This window comes from Mustela erminea, chromosome 12 (genome assembly GCF_009829155.1).
Source record: "Mustela erminea isolate mMusErm1 chromosome 12, mMusErm1.Pri, whole genome shotgun sequence".
NCBI classification, from domain to species: domain Eukaryota; kingdom Metazoa; phylum Chordata; class Mammalia; order Carnivora; family Mustelidae; genus Mustela; species Mustela erminea.
In genome coordinates, this window is record NC_045625.1 from 39939896 (window position 1) to 39952229 (window position 12334).

The following is a 12334-nucleotide window of genomic DNA, read 5'->3' on the forward strand; positions in this document are numbered from 1 at the left end:
TTCTGCTGTTCTCCTTGATCAGTGATCTCCCTGATCAGTGAGCTTGGTCTTGACTGGATGTCCTTCCTGATCTTCTGAGGGAGGGGCCTCTTGTAATGATTCTCAAGTGTCTTTGCCTGAGGCAGAATTGTGCCGCCCTTACCAGGGGCCGGGCTAAGTAATCTGCTCCTGTTTGGTCTCAGGAGCTTTTGAGTGCTTTCCATAGAGCTCTGGAGAATGGGAATGAAAATGGTAGTCTCCCAATGTCCAGCCTGGAGTGGCCAAGGTCTTGGGGCCCCACTCCTCAGTGCACCCTTAGAGAAAAGCACTCAATCACTCCTGTCTCCCTAGTGTCCAGCCGCACTCCAAGCTCACCCAGCCTGTGACCGAGCCTCTCTGTCTCTGGCACACAGTCCCATTGGAGTCTCCAAACAGGAGATTGGAGTCTCTGGAGGCAGGAATCTGCCTCCAGAGAAGAAAGGTGAGTCTTCCCAGATCTGTCATTTGTGAGGTCCCTGCTCTCACAAGTGCTATGGATCACAGTTTAAGGTAACCCCGAGCTGAGAGCTCACTCCTCAGCTCTGTCTCTATAGCCAGCTTCCCTACTCTAATACCTGCAAACTCTGCTATACTCAGAAACCCCCAATCCTTCTGTAACCCTAGAGGAAATGAGACCATGTTGTCCCCACAAGGGCTCCACCCCCTCTTAGCCTCTGGAGCAATATCCATCAGTGGAGCAGACTTTTAAAAGTTCTGATTTTGTGTTCCCTTGCTCCGCTGCTTCCCGGGAGCTGTCCTCTCCCCCCTCAGTCTATCTTCCCATCCCTTCAGATTCACTTTTCCACATGTCCCACCTTTCAGAAAGTGGTTGATTTTCTGTTTCTAGAATTGCTGCTCTTCTTCTCTTTGATCACCTGTTGGATTTTAGGTATTCAAAATGTTTTGATAACTATCTAACTGAACTCCTGTGACCTGATGTCATCTCAGCCTGCTAGTCCTCCACCATCTTGACTCCTCCCCCAAAATAAGAACTTTTTTAAAATTTTATTTTATTTATTTTTTATTAACATATAATGTATTAGCCCCAGGGGTACAGGTCTGTGAATCACCAGGTTTACACTTCACAGCACTCACCATAGCACATACCATCCCCAATATCCATAACCCAACCCCCTCTCCCTAAACCCTCCCTCTGGCAACTCTCAGTTTGTTTTGTAAAATTAAGAGTCTCTTATGGTTTGTCTCCCTCCCAATCCCATCTTGTTTCATTTATTTCTTTTCTATCCCCAAAACCCTCCACATTGCTTCCCAACTTCCTCATATCAAGGAGATCATATGATAATTGTCTTTCTCTGATCGACTTATTTCACTAAGCATAATACCCACTAGTTCCATTCATGTCATTGCAAATGGCGATACTTCATTTCTTTTGATGGCTGCATAGTATTCCATTATATACCACCTCTTCTTTATCCATCTGTTGATGGATATCTAGGTTCTTTCCATAGTTTGGCTATTGTGGATATTGCTGCTATAAACATTCAGGTGTACATGACCCTTCGGATCACTACATTTGTGTATTTAGGGTAAATACCCAGTAGTACAATTGCTGGGCCATAGGGTAGCTCTATTTTCAACTAAAATAAGAATTTTTTAATACTTTTTTGTTACTCTCTGTATAAAGTCGTAGATTACCTCATCTTTCATGGCTCAGGGCTCTGTGTCAAGGAAACACAATTTGGCATATTTATCTGTTTTTTTTTTTAATATCTTCACTATTAGACCATGAGCTCTCAGAATGCAGGAAAAGGTTGTATTATCTTTGATTTTTTCAGGGGACTTTTGGCAGACTTAGGATATATCATATCCTCAATAATATTTGCGTAGTTAATAAATACAGAGAAGTAAACTGTAGATTAGTAAACCAGGAAGAAGATACAGTTAAAGATAGTGCTTTAAAATTAAAGAAACACTATAAGGAAACAATTACATAGACAGAGCAAGGCCTTTTTAAAAGCTGTACAACTGGCATAGAAAGAAGTATTATGGATTTAGAGAAGGAAGGCACTACTATGAGTCTGAATTAGATTTGGTAAAAAAAAAGCTCAACAAGTAGGACCTCACGATATGAGATAGAGAATAAGCAAGGCAGGAGAAAGCATATATCAAAACTTCTCAGGAAGATGGAATGACTATCACATCTTCATAGCATAAGGAATGGGCTTCTCTATCTTCCTACAGTATCTGTGTGGGCAAGAATGGGAGATGAGATTGAAATGGAAAATTTCATCAGGTTTGACCTTGTTACTAATAGTTATCTATTGGTGTCTTTTGAGCAAGTGTTTGCCATAAAGATTAAGTATGTGTGTGTGTATGTGTGTGTAAAACTATTTGGTTTTGGTTAAGACAGATGGAGAGGGAAATGATTTGGGAACCTAGGACCCTTTAAACTCCTATTAAAATTCTATATTTGTGGAAATACAAGCCTAGGCTTAGAAGATAATACTGAGAACACAAAAGGAAGCATAGATACAGGAGGTAATGAAATGAAGACAGAGAAAGAGTTGGTGAAATAAGTCCAATAAGCTAGAAATATACTTCTATCCAAATGGGAATACATTAGCAAATTTCATCATAAATTCAATGATTTTTTAATGTGATGGCCTAATGTCTCTCACATGCATCTGCCAAATATAATTTTAGGGTGGTAATAATAGTTGTTATATGAACAAAAGAGACATCCGTGGTCAAATAAGCTTAGAAATTGACAATTTAAAAATAAAACTGATTTCTTAACTCAGTGATCACTGTGATAGTCTAAGAAATTAGTACAGTAATTCTTGTTATTTTTAAAACTATTTGGCTACATTAAACTAACCCCTTACTGCTCCTGTTTGTCAGAGCATTCCATATGGGTTTAATCTAGTTTTAAAAAAATGCTGATTTACATTAAAAAGAATAATAAGTTTTTTCTTACAGTCTATTCTCAAACTGACACATTTATTTTTCAGTTGCAGTTGATGCTATTGCCCTACCTGGCTCCTGTAAGTCTTGAAGGATTTTTTTTTTGGTTTTTAAATTATTGGAGAACAATGAGTCAAATTTTCATGTGGAAAAGAAGCTTAAACTTTAAGGAAGTAGGTTTTCATGTTGTTTCTATCAGAAAACCAATTAATGAATCATTTATAGCCATGATAATTTTTTGTACATCTTCTTTTGAACATGTATATATTTGAATTTATGTTTTCAGTATCACAAGGAAAAGGACTTAGAAATTTTTTAATATGTTTCCTTTGAAATTAATTTTTTAAGAATTTTTATTTATTTGCAGAGAGAGAGCACAAGCAGGTGGAGAAGCAGGTGGAGTAGCAGGTAGAAAGAGAGGGAAAAGCAGGCTCCCCACTAAGCAAGAAGCCATATGCTGGGCTCAATCCAAGGAACCTGTGAAAATGCCTACATCCAAGGCAGTTTCTTAATCGACTAAGCCACGCAGGCACCCCTCCACTGAAATTTAGTAAGTTTTCATTGTGTCATAAGATAAAGTGCTTACGTTAAAATTTGTTATCATTATCCTTAATTATATTCCTTTTTCTGAAGGTTTATTTCATTTATCTGGGAGCTAACATAATTGAATCTCACTTCTATAAGCTACATTTTTCATTATTCCAGATATTATATCAAGTAACTAATGAGGGTATAATTCAGGAATTCCTTTCTATGTACTTCTCCAAATGACCCAAAAGATACACTTCAAATTTCATCTCTAGGTCCATTACACTGAGTCTAAAATGCTGAGTTCATTTATGGATCAAATATAATATCTGTTAAAGAAGACTTATGTCTTAAAATTAAATGACATCTGTATTCTCAACACTGGTTTTTCATTCTGTAGAATTAAAGGCTGAGTGGCAGGACATTCCTGTACCAACACAGCCCTGAGTCCCAAGAAACACTTTAAAAACAATAACTAGTGAAGACATTCGTTGGTCCTTTCAGCATTCAACTACTCTCAAGGTATAGAGGCAGTTAGTCACAAATTGAGCTATTTACACATCAGTTTTTGTCACAGTGATAATCTGAATATTAATTAGTTAAGATGACTAATCTCTCAAATAATTCAGGCTAGTCTAGCAAGTCAGACTTTTACCCCTGTAATTGACTATGGATACTGTGTCCAGATAATACATATTTCTACTTTTATTTCAAATAATTGTTTGAAATAAAAATATATTTGTCATTTTTAATGGTATTAATGGTATTTTAATTGGTATTCTTAATGTCATTTTTATTTTATTTTATTTTTTATAAAAGTCATAACTGTTTTTTTTAATTTATTTTCAGTGTAACAGTATTCATTGTTTTTGCACCACACCCAGTGCTCCATGCAATCTGTGCCCTCTCCAATACCCACCATCTGGTTCCCCCAACCTCCCACCCCCCGCCCCTTCAAAACCCTCAGATTGTAGGTTTTTTTTTGTTTGTTTGTTTGTATGTTTTTACTTGGATTTAGAAGTCTTAAAACCATCTTTGTAACATAACTGCTAAGGATGAGAATAGATATTTTATTATTCTATTTTATTTTATTATTTTCCCTTTTTGGCCAAAGTTGTTCATAAGCAGTGAGCATTACATTTTAACACACAGAAATAGATGAGTACATTTCTGTCCAAGATGATCTTTATTTTGAATGTTTTTTAAGCCTTTAAAAGCTAGAATTTTCTGTGCATTTTAGAGTATTAGTAATTGTCAACCTCTTTTAAATTTATTCTTTGCCTAAAAAAAAGAAAAACAGCATTTTCATGATTGTATATATCCTGTCATCCCCATTCCTAATTGCACAATAATGCAATAAAATTCATTGGTAACATTTTACAAACTGGCTTCTTCAAGAGAGCTGTATGCAGATGCCCAATATTAGACACATTTGCTGATAGCCAGAATATCTTTGAGTTCACTGGCACCTGGAAAACACATGGTAAAAATCAAACCATCACAGAGAAGGAACATCATGGCCCCAGGAGATACGCCTACACAACGGCCAAATGCAACTACATAATTCTCTGGTTTGCACTTGGGATATTTTCAAATGCTTGTGGAACTGCTCTGAAAAGGAGACAGAGCTTCTGCATAGTAGATGTAGAGAAGTGGCTTTCCCATCCCCTGCCTGTATTTCAGGATTGTTTGTTCTTTGAAACTTAAAATCATGGATGGGGCACAAAGGAGAGCAGTAGTGGGCACTCATAGGCAGCATCTGTCCCAATCTCCAGCTCTTGCCCATTCTGAACACTGTTTGTACTTGCCTTTTGGAGTGTATGACCATGCCTACCATCATAGCAGTAGACCTCTCAAAGGGGAACTCCCACTCATTCTCTTGATCCTATTAACTTCTCCCAGATCAATTGTTAACTTTATCCTCACATTAAATATTTTTTAGACAATCACATCCACTTGAAAGGCTTCAAATAGATTTCCCTTCACTGTGCCTTCTTGGCTCCAGAAAAATATAGCCAAGTCCAGATTGTCTATCTCTAACATAGACACTTAGAACACAGTAGTCCTGAAATAGTATCATCCCTGAAACTCTGGCCCTTAAATGTGCTTCTTTTCTTGAAATTCTTTAGTATTAACACTATTAATTTAGTCACTCAGGGCAAATAATCCATCAGTATTAATACTCTTTTCTCCATATCAATAGGTGGACATATATATCCAATATACATTTACATTTATTATACATTTACTGATTTCTTTTTTTTTTTTTTTTATTTCCAGCATAACAGTATTCATTATTTTTGCACCACACCCCGTGCTCCATGCAATCCGTGCCCTCTATAATACCCACCACCTGGTACCCCAACCTCCCACCCCCCGTCCCTTCAAAACCCTCAGATTGTTTTTCAGAGTCCATAGTCTCTCATGGTTCACCTCCCCTTCCAATTTCCCCCAACTCCCTTCTCCACTCTAAGTCCCCATGTCCTCCATGCTATTTGTTATGCTCCACAAATAAGTGAAACCATATGATAATTGACTCTCTCTGCTTGACTTATTTCACTCAGCATAATCTCTTCCAGTCCCGTCCATGTTGCTACAAAAGTTGGGTATTTATCCTTTCTGATGGAGGCATAATACTCTATCCCCAGGGGTACAGGTCTGTGAATCACCAGGTTTACACACTTCACAGCACTCACCAAAGCACATACCCTCCCCAATGTCCATAATCCCACCCCCTTCTCCCAAACCCCCTCCCCCCAGCAACCCTCAGTTTGTTTTGTGAGATTAAAAGTCACTTATGGTTTGTCTCCCTCCCAATCCCATCTTGTTTCATTTATTCTTCTCCTACCCACTTAAGCCCCCATGTTGCATCACCACTTCCTCATATCAGGGAGATCATATGATAGTTGTCTTTCTCTGCTTGACTTATTTCGCTAAGCATGATACGCTCTAGTTCCATCCATGTTGTCGCAAATGGCAATATTTCATTTCTTTTGATGGCTGCGTAGTATTCCATTGTGTATATATACCACATCTTCTTGATCCATTCATCTGTTGATGGACATCTAGGTTCTTTCCATAGTTTGGCTATTGTGGACATTGCTGCTATAAACATTCGGGTGCATGTGCCCCTTTGGATCACTACGTTTGTATCCTTAGGGTAAATACCCAATAGTGCAATTGCTGGGTCATAGGGCAGTTCTATTTTCAACATTTTGAGGAACCTCCATGCTGTTTTCCAGAGTGGCTGCACCAGCTTGCATTCCCACCAACAGTGTAGGAGGGTTCCCCTTTCTCCGCATCCTCGCCAGCATCTGTCATTTCCTGACTTGTTGATTTTAGCCATTCTGACTGGTGTGAGGTGATATCTCATTGTGGTTTTGATTTGTATTTCCCTGATGCCGAGTGATATGGAGCACTTTTTCATGTGTTTGTTGGCCATCTGGATGTCTTCTTTGCAGAAATGTCTGTTCATGTCCTCTGCCCATTTCTTGATTGGATTATTTGTTCTTTGAGTGTTGAGTTTGCTAAGTTATTTATAGATTCTGGACACTAGTCCTTTATCTGATATGTCATTTGCAAATATCTTCTCCCATTCTGTCAGTTGTCTTTTGATTTTGTTAACTGTTTCCTTTGCTGTGCAAAAGCTTTTGATCTTGATGAAATCCCAATAGTTCATTTTTGCCCTTGCTTCCCTTGCCTTTTGCGTTGTTCCTAGGAAGATGTTGCTGCGGCAGAGGTCAAAGAGGTTGCTGCCTGTGTTCTCCTCAAGGATTTTGATGGATTCCTTTCGCACATTGAGGTCCTTCATCCATTTTGAGTCTATTTTTGTGTGTGGTGTAAGGAAATGGTCCAATTTCATTTTTCTGCATGTGGCTGTCCAATTTTCCCAGCACCATTTATTGAAGAGGCTGACTTTTTTCCATTGGACATTCTTTCCTGCTTTGTCGAAGATGAGTTGACCATAGAGTTGAGGGTCTATTTCTGGGCTCTCTATTCTGTTCCATTGATCTATGTGTCTGTTTTTGTGCCAGTACCATGCTGTCTTGATGACGACAGCTTTGTAATAGAGCTTGAAGTCCGGAATTGTGATGCCACCAACGTTGGCTTTCTTTTTCAATATCCCTTTGGCTATTCGAGGTCTTTTCTGGTTCCATATAAATTTTAGCATTATTTGTTCCATTTCTTTGAAAAAGATGGATGGTACTTTGATAGGAATTGCATTAAATGTGTAGATTGCTTTAGGTAGCATAGACATTTTCACAATATTTATTCTTCCAATCCAGGAGCATGGAACATTTTTCCATTTCTTTGTGTCTTCCTCAATTTCTTTCATGAGTACTTTATAGTTTTCTGAGTATAGATTCTGTGTCTCTTTGGTTAGGTTTATTCCTAGGTATCTTATGGTTTTAGGTGCAATTGTAAATGGGATGGACTCCTTAATTTCTCTTTCTTCTGTCTTGCTGTTGGTGTAGAGAAATGCAACTGATTTCTGTGCATTGATTTTATATCCTGACACTTTACTGAATTCCTGTATAAGTTCTAGCAGTTTTGGAGTGGAGTCTTTTGGGTTTTCCACATATAGTATCATATCATCTGCGAAGAGGGATAATTTGACTTCTTCTTTGCCGATTTGGATGCCTTTAATTTCCTTTTGTTGTCTGATTGCTGAGGCTAGGACCTCTAGTACTATGTTGAATAGCAGTGGTGATGATGGACATCCCTGCCGTGTTCCTGACCTTAGCGGAAAAGCTTTCAGTTTTTCTCCATTGAGAATGATATTTGCGGTGGGTTTTTCATAGATGGCTTTGATGATATTGAGGTATGTGCCCTCTATCCCTACACTTTGAAGAGTTTTGATCAGGAAGGGATGCTGTACTTTGTCAAATGCTTTTTCAGCATCTATTGACAGTATCATATGGTTCTTGTTCTTTCTTTTATTGATGTGTTGTATCACATTGACTGATTTGCGGATGTTGAACCAACCTTGCAGCCCTGGAATAAATCCCACTTGGTCGTGGTGAATAATCTTTTTAATGTACTGTTGAATCCTATTGGCTAGTATTTTGTTGAGTATTTTCGCATCTGTGTTCATCAAGGATATCGGTCTATAGCTCTCTTTTTTGGTGGGATCCTTGTCTGGTTTTGGGATCAAGGTGATGCTGGCCTCATAAAATGAGTTTGGAAGTTTTCCTTCCATTTCTATTTTTTGGAACAGTTTCAGGAGAATAGGAATTAGTTCTTCTTTAAATGTTTGGTAGAATTCCCCCGGGAAGCCATCTGGCCCTGGGCTTTTGTTTGTTTGGAGATTTTTAATGACTGTTTCAATCTCCTTACTGGTTATGGGTCTGTTCAGGCTTTCTATTTCTTCCTGGTTCAGTTGTGGTAGTTTATATGTTTCTAGGAATGCATCCATTTCTTCCAGATTGTCAAATTTATTGGCGTAGAGTTGCTCATAGTATGTTCTTATAATAGTTTGTATTTCTTTGGTGTTAGTTGTGATCTCTCCTCTTTCATTCATGATTTTATTTATTTGGGTCCTTTCTCTTTTCTTTTTGATAAGTCGGGCCAGGGGTTTATCAATTTTATTAATTCTTTCAAAGAACCAGCTCCTAGTTTCGTTGATTTGTTCTATTGTTTTTTTGGTTTCTATTTCATTGATTTCTGCTCTGATCTTTATGATTTCTCTCCTCCTGTTGGGCTTAGGGTTTCTTTCTTGTTCTTTCTCCAGCTCCTTTAGGTGTAGGGTTAGGTTGTGTACCTGAGACCTTTCTTGTTTCTTGAGAAAGGCTTGAACCGCTATATATTTTCCTCTCAGGACTGCCTTTGTTGTGTCCCACAGATTTTGAACCGTTGTATTTTCATTATCATTTGTTTCCATGATTTTTTTCAATTCTTCTTTAATTTCCTGGTTGACCCATTCATTCTTTAGAAGGATGCTGTTTAGTCTCCATGTATTTGGGTTCTTTCCAAACTTCCTTTTGTGGTTGAGTTCTAGCTTTAGAGCATTGTGGTCTGAAAATATGCAGGGAATGATCCCAATCTTTTGATACCGGTTGAGTCCTGATTTAGGACCGAGGATGTGATCTATTCTGGAGAATGTTCCATGTGCACTAGAGAAGAATGTGTATTCTGTTGCTTTGGGATGAAATATTCTGAATATATCTGTGATGTCCATCTGGTCCAGTGTGTCGTTTAAGGCCTTTATTTCCTTGCTGATCTTTTGCTTGGATGATCTGTCCATTTCAGTGAGGGGAGTGTTAAAGTCCCCTACTATTATTGTATTATTGTTGATGTGTTTCTTTGATTTTGTTATTAATTGGTTTATATAGTTGGCTGCTCCCACGTTGGGGGCATAGATATTTAAAATTGTTAAATCTTCTTGTTGGACAGACCCTTTGAGTATGATATAGTGTCCTTCCTCATCTCTTATTATAGTCTTTGGCTTAAAATCTAATTGATCTGATATAAGGATTGCCACTCCTGCTTTCTTCTGATGTCCATTAGCATGGTAAATTCTTTTCCACCCCCTCACTTTAAATCTGGAGGTGTCTTCGGGCTTAAAATGAGTTTCTTGGAGGCAACATATAGATGGGTTTTGTTTTTTTATCCATTCTGATACCCTGTGTCTTTGGCAGGGGCATTTAGCCCATTAACATTCAGGGTAACTATTGAGAGATATGGATTTAGTGCCATTGTATTGCCTGTAAGGTGACTGTTACTGTATATGGTCTCTGTTCCTTTCTGATCTACCACTTGTAGGCTCTCTCTTTGCTTAGAGGACCCCTTTCAATATTTCCTGTAGAGCTGGTATGGTATTTGCAAATTCTTTCAGTTTTTGTTTGTCCTGGAAGCTTTTAATCTCTCCTTCTATTTTCAATGATAGCCTAGCTGGATATAGTATTCTTGGCTGCATGTTTTTCTCGTTTAGTGCTCTGAAAATATCATGCCAGCTCTTTCTGGCCTGCCAGGTCTCTGTGGATAAGTCAGCTGCCAATCTAATATTTTTACCATTGTATGTTACAGACTTCTTTTCCCGGGCTGCTTTCAGGATTTTCTCTTTGTCACTGAGACTTGTAAATTTTACTATTAGGTGACGGGGTGTGGGCCTATTCTTATTGATTTTGAGGGGCGTTCTCTGAAACTCCTGAATTTTGATGCTCGTTCCCTTTGCCATATTGGGGAAATTCTCCCCAATAATTCTCTCCAGTATACCTTCTGCTCCCCTCTCTCTTTCTTCTTCTTCTGGAATCCCAATTATTCTAATGTTGTTTCGTCTTATGGTGTCACTTATCTCTCGAATTCTCCCCTCATGGTCCAGTAGCTGTTTGTCCCTCTTTTGCTCAGCTTCTTTATTCTCTGTCATTTGGTCTTCTATATCACTAATTCTTTCTTCTGCCTCATTTATCCTAGCAGTGAGAGCCTCCATTTTTGATTGCACCTCATTAATAGCTTTTTTGATTTCAACTTGGTTAGATTTTAGTTCTTTTATTTCTCCAGAAAGGGCTTTTATATCTCTCGAGAGGGTTTCTCTAATATCTTCCATGCCTTTTTCGAGCCCGGCTAGAACCTTGAGAATTGTCATTCTGAACTCTAGATCTGACATATTACCAATGTCTATATTGATTAGGTCCCTAGCCTTCGGTACTGCCTCTTGTTCTTTTTTTTGTGTTGAATTTTTCCGTCTTGTCATTTTGTCCAGATAAGAGTATATGAAGGGGCAAGTAAAATACTAAAAGGGTGGCAACAACCCCAGGAAAAAATGCTTTAACCAAATTAGAAGAGATCCAAAATCGTGAGGGGGGAGAAAGGGGATAAAAAGAGGTTCAAAAAGGAAGAAAGAAAAAAAAAAGAAAAAAGAAAAAAAAAAAAAAGAAAAGGAAAGAACTAAAAAAAAAAAAAGGAAAACACTTAAGAAAAATGTAAAAAAGAAAAAATATATATATTAGATAAACTAGTAAAAAATCGTTAAAAAAGAAAAAGGTAACAGTTAAAAAAAAAAAAATTTACCCGAAGGCGAGGAAAAAAAAAACAAAAACTGAAAAAGAAAAAAATTAAATTAACTGCAAGACTAAAAAAAAATCACAGGGAAAAAGCCATGAGTTCCTTGCTTGGCTTTCTCCTCCTCTGGAATTCTGCTGCTCTCCTTGGTATTGAAACCGCACTCCTTGGTAGGTGAACTTGTTCTCGGGTGGATTTCTTGTTGATCTTCTGGGGGAGGGGCCTGTTGTAGTGATTCTCAAGTGTCTCTGCCCCAGGCGGAATGACACCGCCCTTACCCGGGGCCGGGGTGAGTAATCTGCTCGGGTTTGCTTTCAGGAGCTTTTGTTCCCTGAGCGCTTTCCGTAGAGTTCCAGAGGACGGGAATACAAATGGCGGCCTCCTTGTCTCCGGCCCGGAGGAGCCGAGAGCCCAGGGCCGCACTCCTCAGTGCGCCCTCAGAGAACAGCGCCCAATTACTCCCGTCTGCCTGACCTCCGGCCGCGCTCCGAGCTCACCGAGCCTGCGACCAGTTCAAGGTAACACCGAGCTGTGAGCTTACTGTCGGCTCTGTCTCTGTAGCCGGCTTTCCCGTTCCAATACCCGCAAGGTCTGCGACACTCAGACACCCCCGATCCTTCTGTGACCCTGCGGGACCTGAGGCCACGCTGACCCCGCGTGGGCTTCGCCCCGGTTTAGCCTCTGGAGCGATGTCCCTCAGCGGAACAGACTTTTAAAAGTCCTGATTTTGTGCGCCGTTGCTCCGCCGCTTGCCGGGAGCCGGCCCCTCCCCCCGGGGTCTATCTTCCCGTCGCTTTGGATTCACTTCTCCGCCGGTCCTACCTTTCAGAAAGTGGTTATTTTTCTGTTTCCAGAATTGCTG

At 39.2% G+C, this 12334-nt stretch overlaps 1 long non-coding RNA gene across 1 annotated transcript; it reads right to left on the reverse strand.

The window, feature by feature from the left end:
• Nucleotides 1-585: 585 nt before the first annotated feature.
• On the reverse strand, nucleotides 586-12123 carry LOC116570656. Its single transcript, XR_004277506.1, has 3 exons — nucleotides 12071-12123; nucleotides 8454-8457; nucleotides 586-605 (listed from the first exon to the last, which is right to left on the reverse strand). It is a non-coding gene; the product is annotated as an uncharacterized LOC116570656 (long non-coding RNA).
• Nucleotides 12124-12334: the final 211 nt, after the last annotated feature.